The sequence below is a fragment of the Callithrix jacchus genome, chromosome 16 (genome assembly GCF_049354715.1).
Source record: "Callithrix jacchus isolate 240 chromosome 16, calJac240_pri, whole genome shotgun sequence".
Taxonomy (NCBI): domain Eukaryota; kingdom Metazoa; phylum Chordata; class Mammalia; order Primates; family Cebidae; genus Callithrix; species Callithrix jacchus.
In genome coordinates this window covers 33,167,982-33,184,136 of record NC_133517.1, presented here as the reverse complement: position 1 = coordinate 33,184,136, position 16,155 = coordinate 33,167,982, and the positions used below count along the sequence as shown (strand labels likewise).

Here is a 16,155-nt window from a genome sequence, read left to right as displayed (position 1 = left end):
AAAAAAAAAAAAAAAAAAAAAGGCAGGTGCACTGGCTCATGCCTGTAGTCCTAGCACTTTGAGAGGCCAAGATGGACAGATCACCTGAGGTCGGGAGTTCAAAATCAGCCTGACCAACATGGAGAAACCCCATCTCTACTAAAAATACAAAAATTAGCTGGGCATGGGGGTGAATCCCAGCTACTACTGTAGAGGGATTCTAGAGGCTGAGGCAGGAGAACTGCTTGAACCCAGGAGGTGGAGTTGTGGTGAGCCAAGATTATGCCATTACACTCCAGCCTGGGCAACAAGAGCAAAACTCTGTCTCAAAAATAAAATAAGAAAGCTTGGGCACATCAGTCACAGAGAGGTTCCAGATGTTAGCTAACATGCCCAAGCTTCCTCAGCCACACAATACCTTCACGGAAGGCGGAAGGCAAGCTGCCCAAATGCTGCAAGAAGGCTCTTTTAAAAGGGCCTTAATCCCACTAAGGAGGGAGTAGACCCCATGCCCTAATCACCTCTAAAAGGCCCACCTCTGAATACTATCACATTGGCAGCAGCTGAATTTTGAAGGGGATGCATTCAAACCATTGCAATGAGGAATGGAGATATGGCCCAGATCAGGAAGATGGCATCTTTTAATGGTGTTATTTATGTTTAGGAACATGTTTTGACCACTCTGAGAGCCAAGTCCCCTCTGATGCGATCCTCTCCCTGTGTTGTCTTCACCGATACAGCAGCCACTCAATGGTAGCCTTGATGAGCCTGTGGAGGAAAATGGCAATGATGCTAGTGGCCAGGCCACAGTTCATCCAGGACTGCTCTTCTCACCCCCCAGCTCAGTCAGGGTCACCAGGAGAATTCAAGAAGCTCTTGACTTTCCTCCTGCAAATTAAAGTAAAAGTTGTGCCATCAACATTTTCCCTTCTGCTGTGGCTGCGCTCCCCCAGGGCAGCAACTGGCCTAAGTTTTTCCCACTGAACATGCCAGTTACCTGCCTGCCCTGGGGGAGGAGTTCACCAGCCAGCAATTTAGTAGGTAGCAAAAGCGAGGGGCGCTGGGGGCAAATGGAAGAGACTGCATGGGTTACGAAGTTTCACCTGCTCCTCCTCAGGCTCTCCTGGCACCCCAGAGGGCACCGGGGAAGGCAAGGAGAGGGCCAGAGCAGGGGGACAAGGTGAGATGGACCCAATAGTTTCACTTGCAGAGGAACGTGGAGTGGTGATGCTCATGGTCAGGGATCCTCCCCTCCCCTCTCCTCTGCTTTTCTTTTTTTTTTTTTGGTTTTGTTTTGAGACGGAGTTTCGCTTTTGTTGCCCAAGCTGCGGTGCAATGGCATGATCTTGGCTCTCTGCAACTTCCGCCTCCCATGTTAAAGTGATACTCCTGCCTCAGCCTCCCAAGTAGCTGGGATTACAGGCATGTGCCACCATGCCTGGCTAATTTTGTATTTTTAATAGAGAAGGAGTTTCTCCATGTTGGTCAGGCTGGTGTTGAACTCTTGTCCTCAGGTGATCCACCTGCCTCAGCCTCTCAAAGTGCTGGGATTACAGGCGTGATCCCCCATGCCTGGCTCCTTTTTTTTTCTTTTTGAGACAGGATCTCACTCTGGCACCATAGCCGGACTAGAGTAGTGTAATCCTGGCTCACTGCAGCCTTGAACTCTTGGCTTCAAGTGATTCTCCCACCTCAGACTCATGAGTAGCTGCGACCACAGGCATGCACCACCATGCCCAGATAATTTTGTTTATGTTTTGTAGAGACAGGGTCTCCTGTTGCCTAGGTTGGCCTCAAACTCCTGGATTCTAGCAATTCTGTCACCTTGGCCTCCCAAATTATTAGGATTATAGTCGTGAGCCACTGCTCCCAGCCTCAGATGCCTTTTTAAGTAATTGGGAAGAAGTTTGTAGTAGCCTGTTGCAGCTAATTTGTTTTTATCAGGACCAGCATGTTTTCTCTCAAGACCAGTAAGTGGAAGAGGCCACTTCTTCCTGCTGCCCACCTTCAACAATCCTATTCCTTTACTAAGTGGGAAATAACAATGACACTAATGATGATGAGCCACCACTTATTGAACGTGGTACTAAACATGTTACCAATATCACCTTCATCATCATATTAATGCCATACTTTATAGAAAAGGACACCGAGGCTCAGAGAAGTTTAGTGACCTGTCCAAGGTCACACAGCACAGCCAGTAAGTGGTGGGGCTAGGATAGGAATCAAAGTGGTCTGCCCACAGACTAGTCCTCTTTCATCATACCACGAGTGTCTCTAGTTGGATAGTCATTTTCCACCCTGTGTGACATGTTCTGTTGCTACAGAGAGTTTTAAGCAATGAAAATCAGAAGGTTGGCTGGGCGCAGTGGCTCACACTTATAATCCCAACACTTTGGGAGGCCAAGGTGGGCAGATCACTTGAGGTCAGGAGTTTGAGATAAGCCTGGCCAACATGATGAAACCCTGTCTCTACTAAAAATACAAAAAATGAGCCAGACATGGTGGCACGTGTTTGTAATCCCAGCTACTAGGGAGGCTGAGGCAGGAGAATCACTTGAATCTGGGAGGTGGAGGTTATAGATTGCACCTCTGCACTCCACCCTGGATGACAGAGCAAAACTCTGTCTCAAAAATAAAAAAATAAAAATAAATAAAATTGGAAGGTAAATAAATGAGTGTTCATGAGAAAGGCCGTAGCATCACAGAGTGCTGTGAGTGGAATGCAAGTGAGCTTGTGAGCATGACTGCCATGTGACGGAGAAGCTGGGCAGGGAGGTGGACGACGTCGGGGTAGACCCCACAGGAAGCCTTCAAAGTCAGTTCAGATGGCCTGTTAGCCCTCTGAGGTAGAACCCTGGGCACAAAGACCCCGGCCTGTTCCATCAGACTTGGACACCATCTCACATGTGAGATATCTGAAAATGCCCAACTTGGTGAGCATGCTCCCAGCTGCCGGTGACAGCCTGGAGTGCAACCTTGTACTCTAGGGTCCAAGGAGAGGGAGCCTCGAAAGCCACTGACAGACGGCAAACATGTCTAAGGCACCCTCACCCGTTACCTCTGGGAGGAAGGAGTGTGGATGGAGGCCCTTTGAACAGAACAAGTGCGCCTGTCATACCAGGGAGAAGCAGTTCCTTCCTGCTGTTTCCTTTGTGTTTTATTTCAGAGAAGAGAACGGCATTCAGCCTTCATAACCTTCACATTTTTTTTTCTTACAACGCCTATACTAAAGGTGTTGCCTGTTGTCAATTTAAAAGTTTAGGAGCCTGCCAGGCGCAGTGGCTCCTGCCTGTAATCCCAGCACTTTGGGAGGCCAAGGCAGGCAGATCATGAGGTCAGAAGACCTAGACCAGCCTGGCTAACACGGTAAAACCCTGTTTCTACTAAAAAATACAAAACAATTAGCTGGGAGTGCTGGTACAGGCCTGTAGTCCCAGCTATTTGGGAGGCTGAGGCAGGAGAATCCCTTGAATGCAGGAGGTAGGGTTGCAGTGAGCCGAGATTGAGCCACTGCACTGCAGCCTGGGCAACAGAGAAAGACTGTCTCAAAAAAAAGACATTTGAGAGCCTGCAAAAATAAATCTTAGCAAGAAGTGATGTGGCATAACGTGGTAACGCACACCAATTGATTCAGTCACCCCCGGACACCTCCCACTGGCATCAGGAAGGGATTTGTACCAAACTCGGGGAGGGCTGTGAGTCACTGTGAGTCATGGACTGTGTCACTTCATAGAATTCCTCTGCTTTGGAGCCCATCACCTTATTAACAGGAAAGGTATTTGCCTGAGTGGCTGTTTCTCCCTCCATAGAAGTTACATCCAGTTCCCAATCATCCCAGCTAAAGAAATGCAGTCATGATGTAGATGATGTAAAGTGGCAAATAATTTAAAACTGTATGTGCCCTTTGCTATCTAACTTCGAGTGTTTTGTGGGAGGGGATAGAGTAGGGTTAAGAGTTTCTAAATTACACTTTCCTTTCTTCTCCAAATTAAAAATATTTTAGTATGCACCTTCAGTGCAATCCTAGTGACCCCAAGGAAGGAGAACTTGAGAACGCCCTTGGAGGCTGGTGCAGTGTGGAATCACTTCTGTGGGAAACCTCCAAAGCAGATGCAGCTCAATCTTTCAGTAATGGGGTGTATATCTTTGTTTTAACTGTCCACCATCCTTTCCTTCTTCTTAAGTTAGCAGAGCCCCTCTTCCCCATGGAAGACCCATTTCATGGAGTTCTGGGCCTACTACTGTCCCCATCCCACTTGTCACATAATCAGCTCGGGGTTGGGGACTGGGCCCCAGCCAGGCCAAACTGGGTTATCCCAGGGAGTTTTCTGCTGGTGTGTAGCTAATCTGGTGAAATGTGGCTCCTGGGCTCCTGGAAGCCACCTGCCTGAGACGGGAGCTGGAACCACCTCACTTGGGTCTCAATTCAGGTGTGGCTGAAGTTGGAAATCCTTTTGATTTTTACTCTTATGTAGACCAATAAGTTCTCCCCTTTCTCTTCAACTAGCTTGCTTTGGGTTTCTGTCACTTGACCAAGGATCCTGGCAACATATCACACTTCTGAGCTCCCCGTCTGTGGTGGGGAGATTTTATAAGTACTTTCTGGCTGGATGTGGTGGCTCACACCTGTAATCCCAGCACTTTGGGAGGCCAAGGCCAGGAGTTCGAGACCAGCCTGGCCAACACTGTGAAAACCCATCTCTACTAAAACTACAAAGTTAACTGGACATGGTGATGCATACCTATAATCCCAGCTACTCAGGTGGCTGAGGCAGGAGAATTGCTTGAACTCGGGAGGCAGCAGTGACAGTGAACTGAGATTGCACCACTGCACTCCAGCCTGGGTGACAGAGAGAGACTCTGTTTCAAAAAAAAGTACTTTCTAAGTGTCCTCTCCTCCAAAGCATCCCATCACCTTCCCTGTACCCTCCTCTGTTTCGGTCACTCTTGGCTTATCCAGTAATGGAGGGCATTTAGGAAGAGAGAATTCTGTGCTTCTACTCTTCAGCTCTCTCTTGGTCAGCAACAACCGCCCACTGCTGTGGGCTAGGCTGGCCTGTTCGACACTGTGACCATCACAGGTGCCAATGACATCATATAAATATCAAAGTCATTATTATTATGAAGCAGCATTTGCATAGCTTACAAAGCACAGTCAACGCCTATTTTTTTGCTCCTTGAACCCATTCTAGGAATTTGGTATAGAAAGCAGATTGCAAACAGATAGGATGTTTTTGCTAAGTGAATACTTTCTTCCTCTTCAATAAGAGGTAACTTTAAATATCTTATAAAATAAACAGCCTTAGGGGTTGCAGGGACTGGGGAAAATTAAACACTGCTGACCTCCACTACCACCATTTCTCTGTAGTAGCAATATTGGAATAAGCATGAGATGTGCGGGACATCCATTGTGATATATCGGAAGGGGCACTTGCCTGAGAGTCAGACGTCTGGGGCCTGAGCCTGGTTCTGCTAGAAGGAAACAGTACAGCTTCGGGAAACTCCTTATTGATTCTCTGAGTTGAATTTTGCTTCTCTGTAAAGTGAATAAGGTGCATTAAAGGTCCTTCCTGCTCCAAATCTTAGTGACTTTAGTCTTGTAGCAGAAAATATGTCACCGAAGTGCAGGATGCTGCTGAGGCAGAGGGAGTGAGTCAGCATGACACAGGCGCAGGAGTTCACACCCATGTTTTGGCGATGGTGGGACCTGGCGTTTTAAGGAAGATTATGCTGTTTCCAACCTCTATTCCTTTCACATATTCTATCCACCAAGAATATTCTTCCCCTCTCTCATCTCTGACTACCTGGTAAGCTCCTATGCATGCTTCAAGACCTCTTGTTCAGGTACCATCCTCCCTGTTAGGTCACCTGGAGCTGCGGATCTCCTCCCCAGAGTGAAGACCATCCACTTGTCATCCACTTACTTATGAATCTGTTACTACAGATGGAATTGTGTACCCACATATTCACATGTGAAGCCTTAACCCCAATGTGATGGTCTTTGGAGATGGGGCTTTTGGGAGGTGATTAGGGTTAGATGAAATTGAGGGTGGAGCCCTGGTCCTATGGGATTAGCTCCCCCCCCACCTTTTTTTTTTTTTTTAATACCTCTCTGATGCCTGGGAAGGGATTAGCCCTTATAAGAAGGGACACTAGTGAGCTCCCTCTCTCTCTCTGCTTTATGAGGACAGAGCAAGAAGGCAGCTGTCTGCAAGCCAGGAAGAGGACCCTCACCAGAACCTGACAGTGCAGGCACTCTGATCTTGGACTTCCAGCCTCCAGAACCCTAAAAAAAATACTTTCTGTTGTTTAAACCACCCAGTCTATGGTATTTTTGCTACAGCAGCCCAAGCTGATTAAGACATCTGTTCATGGGCTGCCTCTCCTACCACGCTGTGACTTTAGGATGCAGCTCCAGCTCATTTACCTCTGCGTCCTCAGAGACACACTCAGTACCTGGCATCTAGTACATGCTCAATAAATATGTCCACAGTAAATGAAAAAATCCATGGCTGTCAGCCCCCATTGTTTCCTTGGCACCTATCCTAATGAAGTGTATGCTCTAGTGGTGATAAATAGGCAACTTAAAAAAATGAGAAAACCATCAGTGATAAACGCTATGCAGCGGATTAGAACTGGCAAACATGATTAAATAGCAAACAACTCAGCGGTGACTTTGGATGGTTAGAGAAAGCCTCTCTGAGAAAGCAACACAAGCTGAGACCTTGATAAGAAGCAGCCAACCCTGTCAGAGCAAAGAGTGTACCAGACTCTCAAGCAAAGGCTCTAAAGTGAGAATGAGTTTAGCAAGTGTGAGGAATAGTAAGAGGGTCAGTATGGCTGTAGTCGAATGGATAAGGGAAAGAATGGATGTGGGGCCTGGTCGGGGTCAGGACATGATTCTGCCAGGGTAAGGAGCATGACTGCAGCAGGGGCAGGAAGGCAAGCAGGGAGGTTAGTGACCAGCCCAGGAACAAGAGAAAGGGGTGTGGATTGGGTGGTACCAGTGGAGATGGAGAGAGGAGGGTGGGTCCAAGGCAAGTGTTTAAGATGTGGTTGACAAGACAGGCTCATGGATTAGATGAAGGCAGCAGGAGGTGAGCAGAAGGAGGCTGCAAAGGAAAGGACAATTGAACATAACTCCTAAAAGCAAGATTGAGAAGCAGGCTCTTTTGAGTGAGTGGTGGGGAGTAAGAATTAAGAGTATTTTTCTGGCCACATGACATACGGAATGACCATTAGGCACCTAAGTGGCAATGTCCAATAGGAAGTTGGATACCTCAGTGTGAAATTCCTGGAGAAGGTCAAGGCTGGTGATACAGATTTGGGCATCATTGGCTTCCAATGGCACCTGAAGTCCTGGGACTGGATAGAATCACTCTGGGGGAGGATGTGAGGGAGGGAAGGAAGCACACAGCCCTGAGAGAGAGCATGAGGAGCCATCAAAGGCCAAGGAGGGGCCAAGGAGGAAGGGGAATGAGGGCAAGGTGCTGTCTCAGAGGCTGGGAGAGGAGAGGGCCTGCAGCTGTGTTGAGAATTGCAGACAGGCCACGTAGAATCATTGTCACAGAGGAGCAGTCACTGGATTTGCCAGGTGCAGATCATTAGTGACCAGCTCATGTGGGCCAAGGAGACACAGTAAGACAAGGAAGTGAAATAGACTACAAACGACTTCTTCCGAAAGTGTTGCATTATCTGATTTCATTGGCACAATCATGATATGGGGAGATGCTGTTCTCCCCTCATATAAAGATGAGAAAATGGAGAGCTGAGAGCACAAGGTCACTTGGGAGTAGAGGTTGTTTTTGACTCAGAATTTGGGCTCTTAGCCATTGTTTCTTGCTTCTCACTCCACTCCATTCCACCCCAATCTCACAGCAGCCCTGGGGTAAGAATTAGTCATATGGGGACATTCCCAGAGGAGGAAAGAAAACAAGTGAAGGGTGATGTCTCTTATTTAATTATTTGAGACAGGGTCTCTCTCTGTCACCCAGGCTGGAGTGCAGTGCCATTATCATAGCTCACTGCAGCCTCAAACTCCTGGGTCCAAGTGATCCTCCTGCCGCAGCCTCCTCAGTACTGGAGACCACAGGGGCACTCCACTCTGTGCATCTAATTTTTTAATGTTTTTGTAGAGATGGGGTCTTGCTACATTTCCCAAGCTAGTCTTGAACTCCTGGTCTCAAGCAAACCTCCTGCCTTAGCCACCCGAAGCGGTCTGAGCCACTGCACCTGGCTGAATTTCTCTTTATAATGGCAGTAACCAGGGGCTGTCTGGAGGCAGGCTCCTCCTTACACCTGATGCCCTCTCCTCAGGGATGATGTCATCTGTGCCAGTACAAGCATAGACTGTGCAATTGCCTTTCCAATCTTTCCTTTAGTTCAAATTCAGCCTGTTTGCCATCTCTTTATCTTAAACAAACTGCCCAGAATCTAGGAAGAAAAACAGCTACATTCCCGGGGATCAGATTTAGCCTTGAGGAATGCAGACATCCAAGGCATGGGCCTTGAAACAGCCCAGCAAGGAGAAGGATTGAGTCCAGAAGTATTCTAGCCTTGAAATAATATCATTCAGTCTTACCTTGCCACACTTTCCATCTAAGTTATTGCAAAAGAAAGGGCCAGTCAGAGAGATGCCCAAGGGAGACAAAATACAGGCCAGGACCCCGCACATCACTCTACACATTATTCTAGAAGGAACTGCAGCCCCATTCTTTCTCTGTAAAAACTGCTTCATGGGAAACATGCGGCTTATTCTTCTTTTGTGAAAGAAGAGCTCAGTAGCCATGTCAGAGAAATCTCATCTCCTTGGACTGAGTTTCCTCAAATATAAAATGAGGTACAAAGACTCAATATCTGTTTTCAGAATTCTTCCCACCCCCCACCCCACCCCACCCCACCCCACCCCACCCTGCTGCCAAGCATGGGCTTCTTTTTTAAATCCAAAATTTACCTGGAATGCCTATAAATGTATGTCTATATGAAAAGCATGTGCCTCCCCCCCACCACCTAAATCAAGAAGAAATTTTGAATATTTTTTTTTGAGATGGAGTTTCACACCTCTTGCCCAGGTTGGAGTGCAAAGGCAGGATCTCAGTCACCGCAACCTCTGCCTCCCAGGTTCAAGTGATTCTCCTCCCTCAGCCTCCCGAGTAGCTGAGATTACAGGCATGTGCTACCACACCCGGCTAATTTTTTGTATTTTTAGTAGAGACAGGGTTTCTCCATGTTGGTCAGGCTGCTCTCAAACTCCCAATCTCAGGTGATCCATCTGCCTCGGCCTCCCAAAGTGCTGGGATTACAGGCATGAGCCACCCCACCCAGCCCACTTGGAATATTTTTTATAAGTTTAAGTACAAAATCTAGTGCCATTCCTCCTGGATAGGAACGAAGGTCCATTTACAGTGAGTGTGACTTCACCTACAAGGCAGACAGCCTCAGGGCAGGTCGGAAAGCACCGTAATTATGGGGCCCAGTGGGTTCCATGGGTCAAGGCCCACAGCCAGGCTTAGAGAGAAAGGCTATTCCAAATGGTGCGAGGTCTGCTAAGAGGAGAAAAGGCATCCTTAGGTACGAAGCTGCATGGTGTCCAATAGAAACTAGCAGTGTGTTTTTGTCAAGGTTACTCCTCAGCCTTCTCCTCAAAACATCTGTTTCTACTGGGAGGCTGAACTGCAAGGGGCTCCCAGTGCTCCCAGGAGCCCAGCACTTGACTGGGCTCGGTGCCGCTGCAGCTCTCCCTGCGGACTCCGAGAAGACCCTCAGAGAACCCAAGGTTCTATGCAAGCAATTTGAGGGCCAGCGAATAGAACCAAGGGTCAGAACCTCATCCTTCCCATTTTTTTTTTTTTTTTTTGAGATGGAGTCTCGCTCTGTTGCCAGGCTGGAGTGCAGTGGCTCTATCTCAGCTCTCTGCAACCTTTGTATCCCAGGTTCAAGCGATTCTCTTGCCTCAGCCTCCCAAGTAGCTGGGACTACAGGTGTGCACCACCACATCCAGATAATTTTTATATTTTTAGTAGAGACAAGGTTTCACCATGTTGGCCAGGATGGTCTCAATCTCTTTACCTCGTGGTCCACCTGCCTTGGGCTTCCAAAGTGCTGGGATTATAGGTGTGAGCCACCATGCCTGGCTTCATCCTCCCCATTTACAGAAGACGAAGAGTGCAGGAAGTAGGGCAGCAAGGCTCGGGATGAGATTTGAAGAGGGCGAAGGGGGAGTGGTTCTCTTCTGGAGAAAAAGTGAGATGGGGAGGGAGGTGGACACCCTGGGGGCTGGGGCCTTCTCTTTGCAAAGAGGAGTTGGAAGGGCCTTCTATGGCAAAGTCTGGGACAACACCTGAGCTAGAGAGAAGGCCAGGTTTCGCCCTGCCTCTTGTCCACCCTGCCACCCACCTGGCCCTTTCGGTAAAGAGTCCCTAGATTGTAGTTCTGCCTGATTGGCTTAGGAAAAACCTGTGAGGCGGGCTACCTGGGAAAGGCACATGCTGCCAATACCAGTTACCTTGGGAAGAGCTCCAGAGGAGAAGGAATTGCATGGCTCTGCCTGCCCCACCAAATGGAATCAGGAGACATACCACTCATCTGTCATGGCAGGGACAGTGGCAGACACTTGGAGATAAAAAAAGAAGGGGCCGTGTCACGCTGGGCTAAACTTGGAGGAACTCTGGTTGAACTGTAGATGAGGAAGCCTTGAGTCTCTCTTGTGTGGCCAAGGGGATGCTAAAAGGCTTACAGGCAGCTACTGGGACGGTACGGTGGGCACAGCAGTACAGATCGGGGTCAGCGTGGTGGTGGAGCATGGTGTCTGGAACCAGGCTGCAGAGTGTGAGTCCCCACTCAGCCACTTACAGCTCTGTGGTCTGAGACTAGTTTTTGGCCTCCCTGGCTTCTTTCCTTATTATGCATAGTAATAGGTCATAGAATTATCTCACAGGGTTGCTGAGTATTAAGTGGACTCAAACATGCAAAGTACTTAGAAGAGTGAGCGGCAGGAGTGAGCAGGCAGCCTGTGCTCTGGATTGTCTCGGTGCTGCAAGGCAAATACACTGCTCACCAGACTTCCTGTCCATGGGGGGCTGAAGTCCCCCAGCCCACTCCTGGGCTCCACCACAGTTCTTGCCTCCCACTTTGTCTCCTACCAGATCCCCTAAAGAAAGTTTGGGAGCCCCAGAGCTCTTTGAAACATTGTTTGAAAAGAACACCAGATGATCTTTCATGTCTCAGGTTTAAAGGGCCATGTGCTCAATAATTCTTCCCTAAAGTGGCTTAGTCTAAACCACACGTTATTTTACTTTATTTTATTATTACACTTTAAGTTCTGGGGTTTATGTGCAGAACATGCAGGTTTGTTACATAGGTATTCATGTGTCGTGGTGGTTTGCTGCATTCATCCTACCGTCATCTACTTTAGGTATTTCTCCTAATTCTATCCCTCCCCTAGTCCCCCACACCCTGCTATCCCTCCCCAGCCCCCAACCTCCCCCCACAGGCCCCGGTGTGTGATGTTCCCCTCCCTGTGTCCAAGTGTATGTGTTCTCATTGTTTAACGCCCACTTATGAGTGAGAACATGTGGTGTTTGGATTTCTGTTCTTGTGTCAGTTTGCTGAGAATGATGGTTTCCAGCTTTTTTGTTGTTGTTCCTACAAAGGACATGAACTCATCTTTTTTAAGGCTGCATAGCATTCCATGGTGTATATGTGCCACATTTGCTTTATCCAGCCTATCACTGAAGGGCATTTTGGTTGTTCCTAGTCTTTGCTATTGTGAACAGTGCTGCAGTAAGGAAACATGTGCATGTGTCTTTATAACAGAATGATTTATCATCCTTTGGGTAATACCCCATAATGGGATTGCTGTAAAGCACCCATTTTGAAAGGAAGGTGTGTCCTTTGTATTTTCTTTTCTTTTCTTTTTTTTGAGATGGAGTTTCCCTCTTGTTGCCCAGGCTGGAGGGCAATGGTGTGACTTTGGCTCACTGCAACCTCCGCCTCCCAGGTTCAAACGATTCTCCTGCCTCAGCCCCCAAAATACCTGAGATTACGGGCACCTGCCACCACTCCCAGCTTTTTTTTTTTTTTTTTTTTTTTTTTTTGTATTTTTAGTAGAGATGGGGTTTCATCATGTTCAAGACAGGCTGGTCTTGAACTCCTGACCTCAGGTGATCCACTGGCCTTGGCCTCCCAAGTGCTAGGATTACAGGTTTGAGCCACTGCACTCAGCCAAAAGTGTGTCCTTTGGGTCCTTCATCAAAAAAGCCACATTTAGCAACCAGATCTCAGTCGAATGGTGTTTTCCAAGCTTCCCTGGGTCCCTAGTGAGTCCTCTCCTGCCTTGTCCTGAAGCACCCCAGGTACCTGAATGCCCCGGCTGTCCTGAGCATCCTAGCAGGCCTTCCCAGACCATTCTCCCTAGGTGCTTCTTGAGACGATTGCGGGTCTAATCCTCCTCTCTCAGCTTGCAGTCACACCGAGTGGGGCCAGATTAACCTTGCATTAATCACCACCAACACATTCCTTCACATCTTGTCCCATGTCCCTCAAATATCACCCTCCCAGTGAGGCTCTGCAATCGACCCTATTTAAAATGTCACCCTCTCGCTGGGTGTGGTGACTCAAGCCTGTAATCCCAGCACTTTGGGAGGCGGAGGTGGGTGGATCACCTGAGGTTAGGAGCTCGAGACCAGCCTGATTAACATGGGGAAATCATGTCTCTACTAAAAATACAAAATTAGTTGGGTGAGGTGGGAGGCAGGAGAATCACTTGAACCCAGGAGGTGGAGGTTGCGGTGAGCTGAGATCGTGCCATTGCACTCTAGCTTAGGCAACTAGAGCAAGACTCTGTCTCAAAAAAAGAAAAAAAAATGTCACCCTCTGCTTCCACCTCCAGAGGAAGGAAGGAACAAGAGTCAGGCTTCATAGTGGTTGCTTCCCTGACCTTGAAGGAGTTGGTAATGATCCTCTGTGCCTACATGGAGGTTAAAACGCCACCCAAACCCTGCAGCTTCAACATACGTGGGTTTGGAGCCTCTATTTTAAAACCCACTTAACAGAAAAGAAACTGTTCCTGAGGTTGCTCAGGGTGACTCTGAAACCCACACACTGAGCTGTGGCAGCTGCTCAGCGATAAAGTTCTGGAATTCCAGTTCTCCGTGTGGCCAGCTGCGTATTCACATCACCCGGGGAGCTTTGAAAACGAGTCATGTCTGAGAATGGGGTTGAGGTGTGGGGAGGAAGCCTGGCCATCAGGATTTTAAAATCCCCCCCAGGTAATCAAATGTGCAGCCAAGATGGACAGCCACAGACCTAGAGGTATTCTGAAGTGCTCATGTGACTTCAAAATGACCTATTCTTCTGAGATGGGCCCCAACATTAAGTTTTCAAAAGCACCACAGGTGCTTCTTATGTGCAGCTAGGGTTGAAAGACTCATTGCGTTGACCTGTGGTTGTCAAAGTGGAGTTTCCAGACCAGCAGAATCACGTGGGAAGTTGTTAGAAATCCACATTCTTGGACTCACCTCAGGCCTCCTCAATCAAACTTTGCTCTGTGGTGTAACACAGGTTCAGCAGGGGAGACATACAAATAAATACGTATTTACAAAGGGCCATGTTTTCTCATCTAGGCTTTTCTATATGTAGAAAAGCACAGGGACTAGATCTTCATTCCCCTCCTCCTTTATTAAAGCAGGGCCCAGAGTTTTTTATTTTTTGGCTTTATAGAACTGTAGAACTGCCACTAATAAAGAAGCAATTAATCATTAGTGACAGAGAAAGGGATGCTCGGCAGCACACAGGTGGATTGCCAATCCATAAGCCATTAATTGACAATGGGAGAAAGGAGGGTTAGGGTGAAAAGCATAAATGCAGAGGCCTGTGGATTTTGAGTGGGTTTTTTTCTTGTACCATTTCCCAGCTCTGGAATGTTTCATCTGCCAGGCCTGTCTAAACACTGGATTGCATCTGGCATTTTTAACTTTTTAGTGTCAAACGAATTTTCTTGGTGTCCAAGCCAGAAGCTTTTGGTAACTAGATAACAATTCCAAACCATGGGTAACATGAACTTCAAGCCAATGTGTAAAATCCTCTCTTTGCTCTCTCTTTTGTATTCTTACCTTTTATGTTTTTACCATTTTACTCTATAGTAAAACCTGGGGAAGGAAAATGAGGGAAGGAGGAGATACAGAGAGAGACTATGGAAAAAGTTCAGGCAACACCATCAATTTTGAAAGCCAAGTTGACCTTGAGCCAAAGTCCAGCAGAGTTGCATCTAAGAAGTGCGGCGGGAGTGGGGGAGCTTGCCGCTGTGCACCCTGCCTCCCTGCCTCTTCCTTCCTTCCTATGATACATTTTTAAAAGGACAAATTGCAAGAGTGTCTCTTGGGATGTAATGGATTAAGCTGTGTTAAGATACATCCAAAATATCATGTTTCACAAAATTGAAATTAAAGTAAAAATGAGGATGACAACTCCTTAGAGATACAAATGTCTTCCTTCATGACCTGCTCAAAAGCCATTCTACAAAGCGAATCTTCTTAAAAGGGATTCTGACACAAGGAGCTTGTGTTTTGACAATGGAATGTGCCTGGAAAACAATTCTTGGGCCCCTTTGATGCCTGGTGCTATCTACTCTCCAGTGAGAAGGCTGTGAAGAGGAGGGTGGGAGATAGAACCCACCTCACAGCACAGCCCCTGAAACCCCCGACTGTGGGGAAACATTGGTCACCTGAGGAATTAAGAAAAATGCCGGTTAAAATGCTCCCAACTCAGAGATTCTCGTTCAGTAGCCCTGGGGAAGGATCTGCACATCCGCATTTAAAGAAATTTCCGATGCTGATGGTTTGGAGACCTCCCTTTGAGCAGCACTGCTGTATGTTCTGAGGGAAGAGAACCAACGGCATGGTGATGGACGAGGCTTAGGGGAAGGCCTCTGCTGGGAACCTGAGTTGGGTAGATTTGCCCCAGAACTTTAGGAAGGTGAGGGCTAATGCGCAGCTGCATCCTTGTTGAGTGGTGTCATTCCATTGTTACCAAAGCCTCTGGCAAAGCTTCGTGAACCTGCCCTGGGAAGCAGCTGGCGTGGCGTGGAGGTAGTAGACAGGTGGTAGAGGTATAGGGAGGGCAACCAGGGCAGGGTTAGCTGGAAGTGGTGAGAGGCACCTGCCATGCTGTGCAAACAGCCCATGCCTTGGACTCCGGCATTATCTGGGAGCATACAGGACATCCGCTGTCAGGGCACAGTGACTTAAAGCAAGGGTGACAAAGACCAAGAGGACAAAGAGACATGCACTTACACCTGGGACACATGGGCGTTAGAAACTGATTCATTCTTTGAATCGCCCTCCTCATGACCACTGGATCAAACCTGCCTTCCCTTCTCCTCCCTTAGGCATGGATCCTTTCCCAGGTGGGGCCTCACCTTTTCTGGCCGGCCAGGTCACACTTTTCAGGACGGCCTGGTCTCATGTGAGTCCCAGCAATGAACCAGGGTGGTCAGTCAGAAGTTAGGATGATCACTATATGTTTTGTTTTTAGTGTATGCCCATTTTCTAAAAAAACAAACAAACAAAAAACACAGGCAGAATTCACATGAAATTAACCGTTTTAAAATATGTGTTTTGTTATGTTAGCATTTAGTACATTTGCAATGTTATGCAACCATTAACACTATCTAGTTCTAAATTTTTTTCCTTTTAAATAGAATACTTTTAGAGTAGTTTCAGGTTCTCAGTAAAATTAAGTGAAAAGTACAAAGAATTCCACATACACCCTACCTCCGTCAGACATTCCCATCACCATGGCACATTTGTTAGAATCAATAGACTGACATTGACACACCATTATCACCCAGAGTCCAAAGTTTACATTACGGTTCACTGTTGGTGTTATACACTCTATGGGTTTGCACAAGTATGATGTGTATCACCATGGCACATTTGTTAGAATGTGGCACATTTGTTAGAATGTGTGCACATCACCATGGCACATTTGTTAGAATGTGGCACATTTGTTAGAATGTGTGCACATCACCATGGCACATTTGTTAGAATCAATAGACTGACATTGACACACCATTATCACCCAGAGTCCAGAGTTTACATTACGGTTCACTGTTGGTGTTATACACTCTATGGGTTTGCACAAGTATGATGCACAAGTATGATTACAGTAGCATAT

The 16,155-nt window shown here is 47.4% G+C and overlaps 1 long non-coding RNA gene across 1 annotated transcript; it reads right to left on the bottom strand.

Moving 5' to 3' along the window:
* Positions 1-593: 593 nt before the first annotated feature.
* Positions 594-15,892, bottom strand: LOC118148577 (uncharacterized). The gene is made up of 4 exons (XR_004735438.3): positions 15,753-15,892; positions 15,398-15,527; positions 5,418-5,518; positions 594-747 (listed from the first exon to the last, which is right to left on the bottom strand). It is a non-coding gene; the product is annotated as an uncharacterized LOC118148577 (long non-coding RNA).
* Positions 15,893-16,155: the final 263 nt, after the last annotated feature.